Source organism: Girardinichthys multiradiatus, chromosome 14 (assembly GCF_021462225.1).
Source record: "Girardinichthys multiradiatus isolate DD_20200921_A chromosome 14, DD_fGirMul_XY1, whole genome shotgun sequence".
NCBI classification, from domain to species: domain Eukaryota; kingdom Metazoa; phylum Chordata; class Actinopteri; order Cyprinodontiformes; family Goodeidae; genus Girardinichthys; species Girardinichthys multiradiatus.
In genome coordinates, this window is record NC_061807.1 from 8,409,534 (window position 1) to 8,428,939 (window position 19,406).

The 19,406-nt window shown below is 39.5% G+C and overlaps 1 long non-coding RNA gene across 1 annotated transcript; it reads right to left on the bottom strand.

Moving 5' to 3' along the window:
- Positions 1–210: 210 nt before the first annotated feature.
- Positions 211–9,259, bottom strand: LOC124880637. Its single transcript, XR_007041394.1, has 11 exons — positions 8,987–9,259; positions 7,030–7,097; positions 6,752–6,941; positions 6,133–6,386; positions 5,908–6,020; positions 5,585–5,748; positions 3,024–3,088; positions 2,505–2,751; positions 2,105–2,222; positions 1,284–1,975; positions 211–898 (listed from the first exon to the last, which is right to left on the bottom strand). It is a non-coding gene; the product is annotated as an uncharacterized LOC124880637 (long non-coding RNA).
- Between the last annotated feature and the right edge of the window lie 10,147 nt (positions 9,260–19,406).

The following is a 19,406-nucleotide window of genomic DNA, read 5'->3' on the forward strand; positions in this document are numbered from 1 at the left end:
CCATCTGGTTATCGCCAGCAGGATGTTGTGGTCCCTGAGGTTCAGCTGCAGCGCCCACTGACCGAACAGGAAGTGGAAAGCCTCCCAAAACCTGATGGCCCTCTGTCTGACATCTTGGATTCTTACATGGAGACAGTAAATCTTTTATCTGAGATGCTCCAGTGAATCACAGTTTCAAGTGCAGAAAGAATTAATAAATCATACACAATATATGAAACTGTCTGTTTACTTGTTAACCTAGCAAAGTATTTGAGAATGAAAAAGGCAGAACTCTTCTTTTAACATTTATAACTCACATGGTTTTGCAATAGAGCTTTGTACAAAATCTGTCCTATTGTTTTAAGAGTTGTTTTGACACATTATGCTCATATCAATAGAAACAGACATTTTGTGAATCATAAAACAATTTAGATTATTTGATACAGATTGACAACTGTATCAAAACACAATTTGATACAGAACCCTTTATAAGTAAAAAGAAAAAGAAAACTTTACACACCATAAATGGTCTCCCTTTTAACATTGAACTCTTGTCTTTTTAGACATTTTGACCACACAGTCAACGCAGGAAAATAAAAATGTTTGACTAAATGAACACCAACTGAACAGTGGGACTGAGCCTAAAAGAGAAACATGCTTTACATAAACTGCAAGTGAGCCTCATCCTTAGTGGTTGTTTTTTTTTTTTTAAACTGAGGCTCAGATCATTTCAAAACCAGTATCAACGGTTGAATTGGCAGCTGTTTGGAAGATGCTGTATTCAGTGTAATGTCTTGGGAGTTTAAGCAGGGGGAAGACTTGGGGAAGCTGTTCTCCACCACTTCAACATCCAAAGATCTGGGGACTACGTTCCAGCCCACCCAGAACTGCACAAGTTTCTCCAGCTGCTTAGAAGAGCCTACAATAGGAGAGAAAAAAAAAACTCTGTTTTATTTTATTTTTTTAAATTTCACCACAATAATATGTGCTTTGGGCTGTTAGTGAATCTGAGAACTTTCAAAGTTTTACTTTTTTTTTTAAATAGAGGAAAAACACACTTGTGTTTCATACAGTAAATTGCTCAGTCCCCATCACAGAGCTCCAATTAACCTGAGAGATACTATTACACATTTGGGCAGGTACACACTACATGAAAATTAGGACTTTTATTGTCCCGATCTCCCCCTTATGATCAAAGCCAGCAGATGTTTGCAAGCGACATATTGTCCGATCTTCCTGTGGTGTGAGGTGATTTTGTTTGTTTGGTTTGAGAAATCCTGTAGTGTGTACTTAGCTTTAATTACCATTCTCAATAAATGTTCTCCTGAGGCACTACAAGTATCCTCCAAGGAGACCTCGATGTCTTCCTCATCATCGTGTGTGGGCCAGTTTATCTGGTCCGAGATGATCTGAGAAAATATTTGATCAGTTAACACCTGCTTTTCTAAACAACCCAGACAAAAATAAGTAAACAGACACAACAGCACTAACAGCAGTGGTTGGAATAATAATAAATAATGTAACACATTGATGTGTACATCTTTATAAAGTAAGACTATTAATTCCTTGAGGTGAAATTCATACTATAAGAAACAGTAAACATAAAAGTTGTAGTCAGATTTGGGTATGGTCATGTTTTAAAGAGTTTAAAGAAACATACCAGTAGTTCTACTTGTGTAAAATGACTAAATTTCTTCTGATCTTTTCCAAATCGTCCATAAAATTAAAAACTAATTTCCCTGATGGATGATTTCAGGCAGCTGGGCTGTTCTATTTATGATTATCAAAATAAACACAGAATGACGCTGCATGGGTTTATTAGGACAGCTCCACAGGGGACTGTATGACAGCAGTATATGTGCTGTGAACTGTATATCAGATGTTCTTGGAAATAGAAGAGGAGCTGTGTCTGTTCTCTCTTTCAGCAAAGGCCAGATCTGTGTGTCCTTTAAACCCGTCGTAACTGCTGGACTTGTCTGGAGGTTCTTCCAAGAACCTGAAATATATTTGCAGCAAAAAAAGGGAAAAACATGACAGTTTTTTTATTAAACTTTTTATTTTTTTTAAATGTCTATTTTGATTAGTCAATGGGAAGTATATGAGCTGTCAAGTAGAGAATACTCACAGCATGGAAGATCAGTTTGTCAAACAGCCATCGCCTGTTCTCAGAGGTGACCCGAGGAAAATCCCACGACATTGATGGTGTCTTTTTCTTCAGATGATAATTCTGCTGCACCATCCACCTAATAATTAAAATGTGAATTTTTCATTATTCTAGAAGATGACAGTTATTTCCACAATCTAACACATTTTTAGTTTATTGAAGTAAATAAGTGTTTAATAAAGTAAGTATAATTTGTTTATTGATACATTGGTACTCCAGCTACTGAAACGCACAAGTACTTGATGTGATGTGGAATATCTTAATGTTGATCTGCTAGATAAATATAATTTCACACATAAAATAATTATTTAACTATTCTAGTCTGAGGAATGAATGAAATGTTTTTGAAAAAAATACCAACTTAAGTGTCTCACGGATATCATGGTCTGCACAGTCCTTCAGATCAGTTGTGGCTTCTTCTGGGGAACCACCAAAGAGCACATGCATGATTGCTGTGCTAAGTCCACCTAGGCATGGCCCATCATGTAGGAACCAATGACCAATCATTCGGCCAGCAACAAGAAAAAAGTCACTTTCCAGAAGGAAATGGGAAGTAGACGGAATCAAATGATCTTTTTCACCCTCAAATAGAAGTGTTCCTCCTGGTGCTTAAAATGAAAGAAAAGTCATATTACACAGAAGGTTATGCAAAGGACAGATATTTTCATGCTAAACAAACTTGTTAAGAGTAAATATCATTCAGCCCCTTGATTCTATATAGATGTCTACTAAGGAGGCAACAGACTTTAAAAACAACTTTATTTACATTTACATCTCAGGAATGAAGCTGGATTATTATACAGGTCTGAGAAAAGATTTGCTTTCAGTCTAGAGACAAAAATGACCAAAAATAAATTGCGTTAAATACAATTTTACTTACCAAATTGAATATCAAAACCATACTGGAGTTTGGACATGACTGTTGAGAAGAAGTGGCTGGATCTTCTAAGCATAAAACACACACTGCATACATCAGTAAACAGCAACTTTGGTCATGACATGTCCTGCCTTACATGATGATCTAAAATCAAATTAAATCAAACTTTATTGATATAGCACTTTTCATACTTGAAAACAGCACAAAGTACTTTATAAAATAAAATAAAAATAAAATAACAAACAGCCCCGTCCACCAACCCCCACTTTAAGAACTCTGCAACATTATCCTAAAGTAAAATATAAATATATCAATAAAAGTGAAACTAAAATTAAAAACACCTCTACCTTTAAATAATTTAGAACCGTTCACAATAGATGGTTGTTCTCAACAAGACCTGCTTGTCATTGTTTCAGTAAACTAAACATTTGAGAAAAAGTTTACATTAAAAAACAATATTTATTTAAAAAATATATTTTAGAATCGCTGAAAAGTTATTTGTTTGGTAGAGCTCAACATTTTGCCATAATCCCAATAATACTACAAGTGAAAAGTATTCACTGACAAAGACACTAATAATTAAAAGTAATGTATCTGCTCATATGATCATAGGATTATGAATAAATGTTGAACTATTGCCTCTTTTTTGCATGGATCATATTTACTCTTAAGCGTGCACGTCAAAGGAGAAGTCCAATTAACATGAGCCATCTTATAAAAAGAAAGGATTGTCCTTTCCTCTGCACTGTCTCCAAGATCCAAGACGATACTTAACGTTTTTTCAGTTTCATGCTGACCCAACAGCCCTTCTTTGAATCTCTCTGCTGCCTCTGAAGGATCTGGCTCGATTTTCCAACCTACAGGTCCTTCTCAAAATATTAGCATATTGTGATCGAGTTCATTATTTTCCATAATGTCATGATGAAAATTTAACATTCATATATTTTAGATTCATTGCACACTAACTGAAATATTTCAGGTCTTTTATTGTCTTAATACGGATGATTTTGGCATACAGCTCATGAAAACCCAAAATTCCTATCTCACAAAATTAGCATATTTCATCCAACCAATAAAAGAAAAGTGTTTTTAATACAAAACACGTCAACCTTCAAATAATCATGTACAGTTATGCACTCAATACTTGGTCGGGAATCCTTTTGCAGAAATGACTGCTTCAATGCGGCGTGGCATGGAGGTAATCAGCCTGTGGCACTGCTGAGGTCTTATGGAGGCCCAGGATGCTTCGATAGCGGCCTTTAGCTCATCCAGAGTGTTGGGTCTTGAGTCTCTTAACGTTCTCTTCACAATATCCCACAGATTCTCTATGGGGTTCAGGTCAGGAGAGTTGGCAGGCCAATTGAGCACAGTGATACCATGGTCAGTAAACCATTTACCAGTGGTTTTGGCACTGTGAGCAGGTGCCAGGTCGTGCTGAAAAATGAAATCTTCATCTCCATAAAGCTTTTCAGCAGATGGAAGCATGAAGTGCTCCAAAATCTCCTGATAGCTAGCTGCATTGACCCTGCCCTTGATAAAACACAGTGGACCAACACCAGCAGCTGACACGGCACCCCAGACCATCACTGACTGTGGGTACTTGACACTGGACTTCTGGCATTTTGGCATTTCCTTCTCCCCAGTCTTCCTCCAGACTCTGGCACCTTGATTTCCGAATGACATGCAGAATTTGCTTTCATCCGAAAAAAGTACTTTGGACCACTAAGCAACAGTCCAGTGCTGCTTTTCTGTAGCCCAGGTCAGGCGCTTCTGCCACTGTTTCTGGTTCAAAAGTGGCTTGACCTGGGGAATGCGGCACCTGTAGCCCATTTCCTGCACACGCCTGTGCACGGTGGCTCTGGATGTTTCAACTCCAGACTCAGTCCACTGCTTCCGCAGGTCCCCCAAGGTCTGGAATCGGCCCTTCTCCACAATCTTCCTCAGGGTCCGGTCACCTCTTCTCGTTGTGCAGCGTTTTCTGCCACACTTTTTCCTTCCCACAGACTTCCCACTGAGGTGCCTTGATACAGCACTCTGGGAACAGCCTATTCATTCAGAAATTTCTTTCTGTGTCTTACCCTCTTGCTTGAGGGTGTCAATAGTGGCCTTCTGGACAGCAGTCTTACCCATGATTGGGGTTTTGAGTGATGAACCAGGCTGGGAGTTTTAAAGGCCTCAGGAATCTTTTGCAGGTGTTTAGAGTTAACTCGTTGATTCAGATGATTAGGTTCATAGCTCGTTTAGAGACCCTTTTAATGATATGCTAATTTTGTGAGATAGGAATTTTGGGTTTTCATGAGCTGTATGCCAAAATCATCCATATTAAGACAATAAAAGAACGGAAATATTTCAGTTAGTGTGCAATGAATCTAAAATATATGAATGTTAAATTTTCATCATGACATTATGGAAAATAATGAACTTTATCACAATATGCTAATATTTTGAGAAGGACCTGTATAAGCAGTTTAGAATATAGAAAATCACTAATTACTTCCATGAACTGTAGGGAGCAACAAACTACTGAAATAAAGTATGAAATGTGTAATTTCAATGGACCAGACCAGCAGAGCCGCTCTCTTCAATGGAAACTAGATCAACAATCTCTGGAGCAGCAGCAGGTCCCTGAGGTATCTCTAGTGTTGATGGGCCTTGCTGTCTGACGTCCTGTGGGTGGGAATCTTCTTCGGTTACCGCCATTCGTACCTCATCACTGCTCTGCAACAGTCTTTGTAAATAAAGGGGATTTTGTTAGTGCATTTCACACAATACAAATTAAAACCTGATGACTACATAATATATCAAAAGTGTAAACAAAAGGCAATATTGAAATAAAACATTTCAATTCACAACAGTTCCTTTCTAACGCTCCTTTATTGTGCAATACCTTGTGCATTCATCGCTGTGATTTTTTATGGTGGAAAAAGGGACCTCCTCCCCACAGAGCACACATTTCTCCAATGGCCCAAGTAGTTCAGTGTTGCTCTCTGTTTGAGATAACTGTAGAAGACATCATTTTCATATTATACACAAATATATAGGTGTAGTCTGCATTTTTTAGAAGAGAAAAACAGTTTAAAGATGAAGAACTTCATCTCGTGATTGAACATACAGTGACGAATTTACAGGATTGGGATTAAGGTTCCTCTGGAGTGGCCTGATGAAAATGGTAGCATCCCCGATCTGACTTTGGGGATTGTTTAAATATTGAACAGTGTAGCCATGGTTTGGACATGGATCACCATCAGCTGCTGCCGACTCCGAGTACTGCAGCTATCTGAAGGAGCTCAAATCCACCACCGTCTCTGAGTTTTGGGAATGAGGATAATATGAAGGCTTTAAACTCTTCTGGACTTGTATGACTTCCTGAGAAGTGAAGACAGAAAAATATTAACAACAATTAACAAAAACAATATATTTTAATGTACAGTAAGAGATCCTGGAAAAACAGTTAAAGCAGGCTATATTTTGAAAAAGCATAATTTAAAAATTTGAGTCCCTGTCTCCAGAACGCATAAATAAGAACCAAAGATAGGGCTGGGGATTATGCTGCTTTTTTATATCTTGAATGTGAAAAATACTTGAAACAATACAGTAAAAAGTGCTCCAGCGAAAGATCTTCTTTGTGTGTTGTTTGTTTTTAAGATCACTATTGTTTTTGAATCATGAAATTACATACAGCATAACACATCCACTAAAACCACGTCTTGTTATCATGATGCCTTACAAACCTTGAAAGGTGAGACGCTTTTCCCCAACCCTGCTGCTTCACAGACCGATTAGAGACTAACTCCATATGTTTGTCCTCCAGACAGCTAAACCTGTGCGTGTTTGAGTGCAGCTGTGGAGACACAATGATAGATCTCCTCCTTGCTGGTCCTCTCCCACGAGCATCGGGGCCAAACAGTCTTACAACCTCAGCTAGAATCAAGAGACAAAATCAGAAACAAATCAGTTTGAGGAAGTGTTCATCTGTGGAATTTGCTACATGTTCATTGCACAAACATACTGGACCATCCACTGGGTGTGTTGGTATCTGTGGTGGGGGTGAAATTACAGAGTTCACCACACTTGGTGCTGCAAAAAAAAAAAAAAAAGTAGCAAATGCCACATGATTGGTAAATTCAAATGAAGTTGATCCAGTAGGCTGCAACTTTATTACACAGCGTTGCCTCACAGCCACCATCTTGCATTTGTCAGTTTGCTCCCTCAGAACATTGTCTGTGGCCATGCCTATAACTTATCATTTTTCAAACAAGTTGGTTTGTCAGAAATGCTGTTCTAATACTATATTCCTATAATTACTGATGCACATTATAGTGAACTCTCATATATTAGTAACAGTTTATTAGCAAGACAATATTATGTTAGTGATTAAAAAAAATGTTCACTCAAGAGGATGAACATAAGAGTAGTGATAGCCTGATAATTTAGCAATATGGAATGCTCCTTTTTAATAACAATAGCAATTAGGCTACTATTATTATCTAGCACATCAAATCTGTACCCTTTGGTAGTCACCAAGGACGTGTTTGCTGTGTTTACCATTTGATGCTTAATATCTCTTGATTTTCTTAATACCTCTGGTATCATTAGGCTACTGCACATCTTGACTCCTGTTGTAGACATTACACATTGGGAAGACGGGATGTTTTCACAGTGAAAGTATGATGATGTTCACATACGTTATGTGTGAGTCAGTGTTGCAGATCGGAGCCAAATCTATCTCAACACTCTGTTTTCCCCATGGTCCTTTTGCTTTCTGGGAGCCTACTTGCTTGAAACAAAATGTGGATCTATGAAACTATGCAACTACTGTTGAAGATTCTATTTCTGCATGATCTATTTCTTGCTTAATTTTTAAACATTGTTTTAAACACTGTTTTGCTGTAAAGTGTGAACGTTGGTGATGCGGCCGCAGTGCTGAAGACAGCAAGAGGAGGGAGATTTGTCTAATACATCATTTTATTCTTGCCCTGTTTTTATGGTCGATATAACATTTGTGGACATGTTCTAGATGTCTGATTCTGTGGCCATTTCTAATCATCTCTTTGCTGCCTTAATTAAATATCTCTGCCCTTGTTGCTGATCTGCAGCACCGCTCACTGCTACATCTTACACAACATAACTGTTGATTTCACATAAGATGCAACACATAGTCAAAATAAACTGATACAAGAGGATGACCTTTAGGAGGGTTAAGAACAGGTACAGATAAAAGCAGGACTCACGCTCCATTCTGGGCTCCTCTCGGCCCATCTTAGGGATGAACCGAGAGGAGCCCGGTACCGAAGGTGAATGTCACTCTGTATCTGTTCAGTTGTATACTCTGTACACTGAACATTTTGGCATTAAATCTTGATTTTATAATTAACCATCTCTCATTATTTCACAAGGTAAATACCTTGCTGGTTTTGCTGGTTGGGTAAATAAATGTATAAATGAAAATGTGGAAATGTAGAAATACAGAAATATATGTAGGAATAAATAAATAAATGTATAAATTAATAAATGTATGAATAAATAAATGTATAAATAAATAAATGAATAAATAAATACATAAATGTATAAATACACAAAAAGGAGAAAATAAATGAATAAATAGATAAATAAATACAATTACATGTGTATTTATTTATTTTTCATTTTGTCATTTTTGGTCCCTAAACAAACTACCGTGTGTAGGAGTCAAGTCTTTGCTTTTCAGCAACAAGGCATCAAGGCGCTGTACATAAGGAAAAACATTACAATGATACAGAAAATCAAACAACAGATATATATATAACATTTGTGGACATGTTCTGGATGTCTGATTCTGTGGCCATTTCTCATTATTTCACAAGGTAAATACCTTGCTGGTTTTACTGGTTGGGTCTCGGAACTGGAGAGAAATGGACCCGGTGGTGAACAGGGAGGAAAGAGAGTAAAACTCCCATTTTACAACAGACACTTGACAGTGAACTTACCGTTTTCTAGCTGCTCAGCCACATTCAAGAGCTCTGCCAGTGGAGTCCCGCTCAAAGCCATTCTTCTGCTGTTGCTTTAGTTTCGCCGTAAACTTTGGCAGCAACCAACAAAAAATGAGCTTCACTGCCACCCCGTGGACGACAGGGTGAACAGGAGAATGAATCCATGCAGAAATCGTTTGCTTCTGTCTGATTCTCTCAGTTAACCAATGGTGCTGAAGACAAATGTTAGAACCATCCACCTCATTAACATATGGACACAGAAAAGCAGAAATAAATAAATGTGGAAATGTAGAAATACAGAAATATATGTAGGAATAAATAAATGTATAAATGAAAAAATGTATAAATAAATACATAAATGTATAAATACACAAAAAGGAGAAAAATAAATGAATAGATAAAAAAATACAATTACATGTGTATTTATTTATTTTTATATTTATTCATTTATGCATTTATATGTGTATTTATTTATTTTTATTTATTTATTTATACATTTATATGTGTATGTATTTATTTATTTATGCATTTATATGTGTATTTATTTATTTTTATTTATTTATTTATACATTTATATGTGTATGTATTTATTTATTTATACATTTATATGTGTATTTATTTATTTTTCATTTTGTCATTTTTGGTCCCTCATATAAACGAACCACCGCGTGTAGGAGTCAAGTCTTTGCTTTTCAGCAACAAGGCATCAAGTCGCTGTACATAAGGAAAAACATTACAATGATACAGAAAATCAAACAACAGAGGTAATTAAAAAATAAATTAAAATAAAAATAAAATGAAGAGAATAGAATGATGGATAAGAAAATGAAAGGAAAATTGGACTGAAAACTTTACTAATAACGTTTAGATGGCCCAGTCAAAGGCCGCTCTAAACAAATAAGTTTTTAATCTTGATTTGAAGCAACTTAGGGTTTTGGCGCTTTCACAGTTTTCTGGGAGTTTATTCCAGATTAGTGGAGCATAAGAACTAAAAGCTCCTTCTCCATGTTTGGTTCTGGTTCTGCAGAGTAGATTTGAGCCAGAAGACCTGGGAGGTCTGGGTGGTTGATCCACTGACAACAAGTCTTTAATGTATTTTGGTGCTAAGCCATTCAGTGATTTATAGACTAACAGAAGTATTTTAAACTCTATTCTCTGAGCTACAGGGAGCCAGTTTAGGGACTTTAGAACCGGGGTGATGTGCTCCACTTTCTTAGTTCTAGTGAGGATGCGGGCAGCAGCGTTTTGGATCAACTGCAGCTGTCTGATCCACTTTTTAGGCAGACCTGTGAAGACACCATTGCAGTATTCAATTCTACTAAAGATGAACGCATGAATTAGTTTTTCAAGGTCCTGCTGAGACATTAGTCCTTTAATCCTGGAGATGTTCTTTAGGTGATAGAAGGCCGACCTTGTTACTGTCTTTATGTTCCTCTGAAGGTTCAGGTCTGAGTCCATCACTACACCCAGGTTTCCAGCCTGACTGGTGGTTTCTAGCTGTTTTAACTGAAACTGTGTGCTAACTTTTAAACGCTCTTCCTTTGGTCCAAAGATTATTACTTCAGTTTTGTTTTGATTCAGCTGAAGAAGATTTAGGCCCATCCATGCATCGATTTCTTCTAAGCATTTACCCAGCGCTTGAATGGGTTCATGGTCACCTGGTGACATCGTAACGTATAGCTGTGTGTCGTCTGCATAGTTATGATAACTTACGTTGTTGTTTATTAAAATCTGAGTTAGGGGGAGCATGTAGATATTGAATAGAAGGGGCCCTAAGATGAACCCTTGGGGAACGCCACATGCTATTTTTGTGCTCTCTGATGTAAAGTTACCTACTGACACAAAAAAGTCCCTGTCCTTCAAGTAGGATTTAAACCAGTTGAGTGCTGTTCCAGAAAGGCCGACCCAGTTTTCCAGGCGCTCTAATAAAATGGAGTGATCAACAGTGTTGAATGATGCACTAAGGTCCAATAATACCAGCACTGTGGTTCTTCCACAGTCTGCATTTATACAGATGTCATTGAACACCTTGATAAGAGCAGTCTCTGTACTGTGGTGAGCAGGAAGCCTGACTGGAAGACATCGAAGCGGTTGGTCGTTGTTAGGAAGTTGTTTAACTGTTGAAACACAGCTTTTTCAATTATCTTACTGATGAAGAGGAGGTTTGATATAGGCCTGTAGTTCTGTAGTAGCAGCTTGTCCAAGTTGCACTTTTTCAATAGAGGTTTGATAATTGCTGTTTTCAGGGCCTGGAGGAAAACACCTGACAAAAGGGACATGTTTATTATTTGTGTTAAATCAGATGTTATTACAGGCATAGCTTTCTGAAGGAAAGCTGTGGGTAAAACATCGAGACAGCAGGAAGAAGAGCTTAGTTGCTGTACGATTTCTTCTAAGATTTTGTAATTTATTTGGTGAAATAGGGAAATTTTGTCAAATTCAATTCAATTTTCACAACACATGTCGTCTCAAGGCTCTTCACAACAGTCAGGTTCCTACATTCCAGTTAATCGTAACCATTGAACAGTTCAGTCAGATTCAGTTATTTATTCAAATTGGATAAAAAGTTTTTCTATCTAAGGAAACCCAGCAGATTGCATCCAGTCAGTGTCTTGCAGCATTCACTCCTCCTGGATGAGCATGTAGAGACAGTGGACAGTAACTGGCGTTGACTTTGCAGCAATCCCTCATAATGAGCATGCATGTAGCGACAGTGGAGAGGAAAAACTCCCTTTTAACAGGAAGAAACCTCCAGCAGAACCAGAACCAGGCTCAGTGTGAGCAGCCATCTGCCACAACCGACTGGAGGTTTGAGAGAACAGAGCAGAGACACAAAGAGAACAAAGAAGCACTGATCCAGGAGTACTTTCTATGGGAACGAAAAGTAAATGTTAATGGATGTAGCTCCTTTAGTCGTTTCATCTAGAAAGAAAGAACAGATAAACTCTGAGCCAGTTTTCAAGGTTAGAGTCTGAAAGAGAGCACATAGAGTTAGTTACAGTAGAAGCTCAGTCAGTAGCCATGTCTAGGAGTGAGAAAGGGTTAAACACTGAAAGATAGGACTATGTGGATCATCTGTAGAAGGTGAGCATTAAGTTGTTGCCAGCAGATGCCCCTCTCCAGAAAGGTGTCACAGGTAGACACAGTCAGGCCAGGTGTAGCTTCCAGGAAGAGAAAAGAGAGATCAAAGTTAAAAGTTGAAATAACAGCAAATATTGCAAAATTGGAGAGTAGTGCGAGAATGTAGCGAAGAGGGTGAAAGTGGTCATTATGTCCTCCAGCAGCCTAAGCCTATAGCAGCAAAACTACACAGATAGTTTCAGTTCAGATTATTTAGTAAAACAGCGCTTATTTACAACAATGTCATCTCAAGGAACCCCACAAAGGGTCCCACTGATGGTCATTGTTATACTAAAAACCACAAGGATTGGGATACCTCTCTCTGTCAAACTGATTATAACCATTGGAAAAGAGAAGGGGTCATACAGGTAGCAGAAATGGAGGGTGTGTTTGCACCTCAATCATAACTGAGCCGGTTTAGGCTAAACCTGACTCCCCCTTACTCCAACCAACAGGGAGGGAAGAAGACGGAGGTAAAAAATAAGGAAGATAACTCAGGATAACCTAAGCCACTCTAACTATAAGCTTTATCAAAAAGGAAAGTTTTAAGCCTAGCCTTAAAAGTAGACAGGGTGTCTGCCCCACGGACTAAAACTGGGAGCTGGTTCCACAGGAGAGGAGCCTGATAACTAAAGGATCTGCCTCCCATTCTACTTCTAGAGACTCTAGGAACCACCAGTAAACCTGCAGTCTGAGAACGAAGTGCTCTGTTAGGAACATATGGACCAATCAGATCTCTGATGTATGATGGAGCTAGATCATTAAGGGCTTTATATTTGAGGAGGAGAATTTTAAATTCTATTCTGGATTTAACAGGGAGCCAATGAAGGGAAGCTAAAATAGGAGAAATATGATCTCTCTTTTTAATTTTCATCAGAACTCTTGCTGCAGCATTTTGAATCAGTTGAAGGCTTTTAACTGCATTTTGTGGACATCCTGATAGTAAAGAATTACAATAGTCCAGCCTTGAAGTAACAAATGCATGGACTAGTTTTTCAGCGTCACTCCTGGACAGGATATTTCTAATTTTGGCAATGTTCTGGAGATGAAAGAAGGAAATCCTAGAAACCTGTTTAATATGGGATTTAAATTACATGTCCTGGTCAAAAATAACACCAAGATTTTTTACTTTATTATCAGAGGTCAATTTAATGCCATCCAGGTTAAGTGATTGACTAAGCAGTTTCTTTTTTAAAGACTCCGGTCCAAAGATGACAACTTCTGTCTTGTCTGAACTTAGAAGCAAAAAATTTAAAGTCATCCAAGTTTTTATATCTTCAAGACATGCTTGTAGTCTATCTAACTGGTTGGGTTCATCAGGATTTATGGATAAGTAAAGCTGAGTATCATCAGCGTAACAGTGAAAATTTATCCTATGCTGCCTAATAATTTGACCTATTGAAAGCATATATATAGTAAAGAGAATTGGCCCAAGTACTGAACCCTGTGGTACTCCACAATTAACCCTGGAGTTTAAAGATGATTTATCATTTACATGAACAAACTGGAATCTGTCAGACAGATAAGATTTAAACCAGCCTAGTGCTGTTCCCCTGATCCCTACAGCATATTCCAGCCTTTTTAAGAGAATATTATGGTCGACTGGATCAAATGCAGCACTGAGATCTAACAGAACCAGAACAGACACAAGTCCATTATCTGAGGTCATAAGAATATCACAGGAAAAAACATTGATGAAAATAAAAATTATAGCTTTAATTTAAAATGAGTTCTTTCACATTTTTTGTTTACAACATAACTGTGTTCCTTCAAAGTTTTTTTTGCCTTTAGTGAGAATCTACAATGTAAATAGTCATGAAAATAAAGAGACCAATTAAGTGAGAAAGTGTATCTAAAACTTTTGACCGATAGTGTATGTATTTCTCAATATATAAACTTTATTGAATATATCAAAACAACATCCAGCCGTTTGTATTGTAACATCTCAGATGTTTCAAACATTTCTTTAACATAAAAACCCTTAACTACGCAGTTTTAGTTTTCTTAATGAGGCACATATTTAACGCACAAATTGCATCCATTAGCAGGCGTGTTAACGGTGCTGAATGCAGGAGTTGTAGCCAAATATCTGAGGCTGACGAAAACTGTGCAAATTGTCCCTTGCACTTCACATCACAAATTTTACAGCGACCGTAATCTGTTTGAGCCTTCAAACCTTAGCCATTTTCCTCTCTAGTGTGGATTCTCATGTGTCTGTTTAAACCTCCTTTTTCAGTAAATCTGTGTCCACATAGATCACAACAGAAAGGTTTCTGACCAGTGTGGATTCTCATGTGTTTGTTTAAACTTCCTTTTTGGTTAAATCTTTGTCCACATACATCACAACAGAAAGGTTTCTGTCCAGTGTGGATTCTCATGTGTTTGTTTAAACCTCCTTTTTCAGTAAATCTTTGTCCACATAGATCACAACAGAAAGGTTTCTGACCAGTGTGGATTCTCATGTGTTTGTTTAAACCTCCTTTTTCAGTAAATCTTTGTCCACATAGATCACAACAGAAAGGTTTCTGACCAGTGTGGATTCTCATGTGTTTGTTTAAATGTCCTTTTTGGCGAAATCTTTGTCCACATAGATCACAACAGAAAGGTTTCTGACCAGTGTGGATTCTCATGTGTGTGTTTAAATGTCCTTTTAGGCTAAATCTTTGTCCACATAGATCACAACAGAAAGGTTTCTGTCCAGTGTGAATTCTCATGTGTGTGTTTAAACTTCCTTTTTCAGTAAATCTGTGTCCACATAGATCACAACAGACAGGTTTCAGACCAGTGTGGATGCTCATGTGACTGTTTAAACTTGATTTATGGCCAAATCTTTGTCCACATAGATCACAACAGAAAGGTTTCTGACCAGTGTGGATTCTCACGTGACTGTTTAAACTTCCTTTTTGGTTAAATCTTTGTCCACATAGATCACAACAGAAAGGTTTCTGTCCAGTGTGGATTCTCATGTGTGTGTTTAAATTTCCTTTTCGGCTAAATCTTTGTCCACATAGATCACAACAGAATGGTTTCTGTCCAGTGTGGATTCTCACGTGTCTGTTTAAATATCCTTTTCGGCTAAATCTTTGTCCACATAGATCACAACAGAAAGGTTTCTGACCAGTGTGGATTCTCATGTGTGTGTTTAAACTTCCTTTTCGGCTAAATCTTTGTCCACATAGATCACAACAGAAAGGTTTCTGTCCAGTGTGGATGCTCAAGTGTCTGTTTAAATTTCCTTTTCGGCTAAATCTTTGTCCACATAGATCACAACAGAAGGGTTTCTGTCCAGTGTGGATTCTCAGGTGTTTGTTTAAAGGTCCTTTTCCAACAAAGGTTTTACCACAATCTTCACACCTAAACTTCACTCCTGTCTGGACTTTCTTTGGCGATTCCACATTTTTCTTCTCTGTGAAACAGTTCTTCCCATCCAGCGAGCTTAAAGATCCTATTTCTGAATTTATCATGTCTTTCTGAAGAAAGCCACGGTGATCAAATTGTTCAGCAAACTCAGGGAAGCTAAAGGGTTTGTTAATGTTTCCATTATCGGCCTTTTCATCCTTCTCAGTGTCTTCAGTTTCTGAGGAAATGGAACCATCTCCATGATCTTGTATCCTGATGGTTTCTTCTCCTCCATCGATGTCTTCTGGAAGCGATCTGCCTTTAATTTGGTCTTGATAAAGCTGTGAGAGCAGAGGGGACTGTTCATCATCCTCACTCTTTATGGGGGTAGCAGTGACTGGAAACCTGATGGCATCAATCTCCTCCTTCCCATTGAGCTGCTCTCCCCCCAGACTGGTGTAGACCTCCTCCTGTTCCTTCTTTATGTGGTGGGGCTTTGGGTCATGTAGGCCAGCACAAGGTCTGTGCTTTACAGGAGCTGCTTCTTTAACCATCAGCATCTGCTTAACATCTGCAGGAAACACTGAAACACAACATGCATATTAGAAAGTTTTTTGACTTCAGGCTGGACTGAGTTACTTTTTAATAAAGATATATTTAGGTACTTTGGTTACATTAAATTCTTTGATTTAATTACCATTTATTCTTATCCTTTTATTTTGCATTGTTGCTTCTTATGTCTATTGATTTATGTCATGATCTGTTCACTTATTCTCAACAACCATATACTGAAACCATTTTTGTCTTTTTTGTCTCCATCTCGCTTGTCTACGATTGTTTACAGTGTGCCGCATAATTAATCTTTTTAACTAGTTTCTATGTGGAATAATCAGGTTTTAAAGCAGGTATAATAAGCAATGAACGTGTCAACTTTTTCTCAGTTTAATATAAATTTGAAAAACAATGACATAAAATTCACGCCAGATGTTGGTCGTGGCAGATGGCCGCTCACACTGAGCCTGGTTCTGGTTCTGCTGGAGGTTTCTTCCTGTTAAAAGGGAGTTTTTCCTCTCCACTGTCGCTACATACATGCTCAGTATGAGGGATTGCTGCAAAGTCAACACCAGTGACTGTCCACTGTCTCTACATGCTCATCCAGGAGGAGTGAATGCTGCAAGTCACTGACTGGATGCAATCTGCTGGGTTTCCTTAGATAGAATTTTTTTTTTACCAATTTAAATAACTGAATTGACTGCACTGTTTGAAAGTCAGGATTAATTGAAATATATGTACCTGACTTGAAATCTGTATGATTTAATTGAATTGACTTTGTAAAGTGCCTTGAGATGACATGTGTTGTGAATTGGCGCTATATAAATACAACTGAATTCTGACAAAGGAATCAAAAGAATAATCAAACAAGTTGTCCAAGAGTCAAGGAGAACTCACAGAAAGCCTAAGAAAGACCTGGAAAAAGTAGGTACAGTTTTTCCCCAATTTGTAATGTTTTCAACTGCAATGGTCTTCAGAATAAGTTCATAAACAGAGGAGGCAGAGAATAAGTCTACTTAGAAGACATGAGGCAAGACGAAGAGGTACGAACAGGCAGGCAAAAGAGCATACATGGAAGGCTTGGTCCAACAAGTGTTTAGCAAGAATCATAGACGTAGCATCGGAAACCGGGTCATACACAATAAGTTGATCATGAACACTGCGGCAAGGCAAAGAAATGTTCTGGCATCAGAGGAGAAACGGGTAGAAATACTGGCGAAACAGGTGAGTGAAATGATCAGACAGTTGTGCTGAGCTGAGCAACATGGCCGATCACAAATCATGACACTAAGTCCTACTTAGCCATCTTGGACAAATCCAAGATGGCGCCGCAGATGATCGCCTCGGCATGTTGGTGCGCATTGTTTTGTTTTGTTTTTTGCTTTAAAACGGTCTTCTGTGATGGTACCCAGAGCTCTCTCACCAGAGAAGAACTCATGAACATCAGGGCTACTACACCAGAGGAGTTATTTCCAACTTTTCTGCCTACTGCTCTGGAATTGTTGGACATTCTGGTCAAAGGTGCGCTCACCTTTGTTCACGCGGTAAACGCCGGAAGAGAGGAAAACGGGCTGGGGTGCTGGTACGACTTCGCCAACGTGGACTACGAACACCGTTACCTGGAATATTTCTCTCTAACGTGCGCTCACTTCCCAACAAAATTGAGGAACTACAACTGCTGTTGGGGAAAAACAGGGACTTTTATTCATCGGCAGTTTTGTGCTTCACGGAGACGTGGCTGTGTGGATTAATACCGGACTCTGCGCTGCAGCTGGCAGGATTCCAGCTCTACAGAGCGGACAGAGACACGGAACTCTCCGGCAAAGCGAAAGGTGGAGGAATCTGTTTTTACCTCAACAGTGGTTGGTGCAACGACGTGACAGTGATTCAGCAGCACTGTTCTCCAGACCTGGAAGCCTTCATCATAAACTGTAAGCCTTTCTATTCCCCCCGTGAGTTTGCTTCGTTCATCCTGGTCGGTGTTTACATCCCGCCGCAAGCTAACGTGCAGGTCGCACAGCGCATGCTCGCCGACCAGATACTGAGTGTGGAGCGGACCAACCCGGACTCCTTAGTTATCGTCGTTGGCGACTTTAACAAAAGTAATCTCACCCACGAACTCCCCAAATATAGACAGTTTATAAAATGTCCGACCAGAGAGGACAACATTCTGGATCACTGTTACACCACCATCAGAGACGCTTATCACGCCATCCCACGTGCTGCACTGGGCCAATCCGACCACATCATGGTCCACCTGATTCCTGCATACAGGCAGAAACTAAAGCTCTGCAAACCAGTTGTGAGGACGACAAGGAAGTGGAGCAGTGAGGCTGTGGAGAATCTCCAGGCGTGTTTAGGCTGTACAGACTAGGATGTGTTCAGGACTACTACCAACAGTCTGGATGAGTACACAGAGGCTGTGACTTCCTACATCAGCTTCTGTGAGGACAGCTGTGTACCATCATACACCAGGGTGAGTTACAACAACGACAAACCCTGGTTCACAGCTAAACTCAGAAGGTTAAGACTGGATAAGGAAGAGGCCTTCAGGAGTGGGGACAAAGACATATACAGAGAGGCTAAGTACAAGTTTGGCAAGGCAGTGAAAGAGGCCAAACGACTGTACTCTGAGAAGCTCCAAAACCAGTTCTCAGCCAACGACTCTGCGTCTGTCTGGAAAGGGCTCAAGCAAATCACCAACTACAAGCCGAAAGCCCCCCACTTCATCAACGACCGACGCCTCGCCAACAACCTGAACGAGTTCTACTGCCGCTTTGAAAGACAAAGGGACAGTCCTGCAACCATCCCCCACGACACCCCCAACAGCTGCAGCTACAATCCAGCACCCCCATCTCTCCAACCTCAAGAGGGGCCTTGGCACCTCCAACCCCCACCCTGAAGTTCCCCTCCACCAGCCCCCTACCCACGCCGAGGACGGCTCTTTCCATCCAGGAGAGGGACGTAAACAAACTCTTCAGGAGACAGAACCCCCGGAAAGCTGCTGGTCCGGATTCTGTCTCACCAGCCAGCCTGAAGCACTGCGCTGATCAGCTGTCTCCAGTCTTCACAGACATTTTTAACACCTCACTGGAGACATGTCATGTGCCAGCCTGCTTCAAGTCCTCCACCATCGTCCCTGTTCCCAAGAAGCCAAGGACCACAGGGCTTAATGACTTCAGACCCGTCGCCCTGACCTCTGTGGTGATGAAGTCCTTTGAGCGCCTTGTGCTCTCACACCTAAAAGACATCACCGACCCCCTCCTGGACCCCCTGCAGTTTGCCTACAGAGCCAACAGGTCTGTAGATGATGCAGTCAACCTAGCCCTTCACTTCATCCTCCGGCACCTGGACTCCACAGGAACCTATGCCAGGATCCTGTTTGTGGATTTCAGCTCTGCCTTCA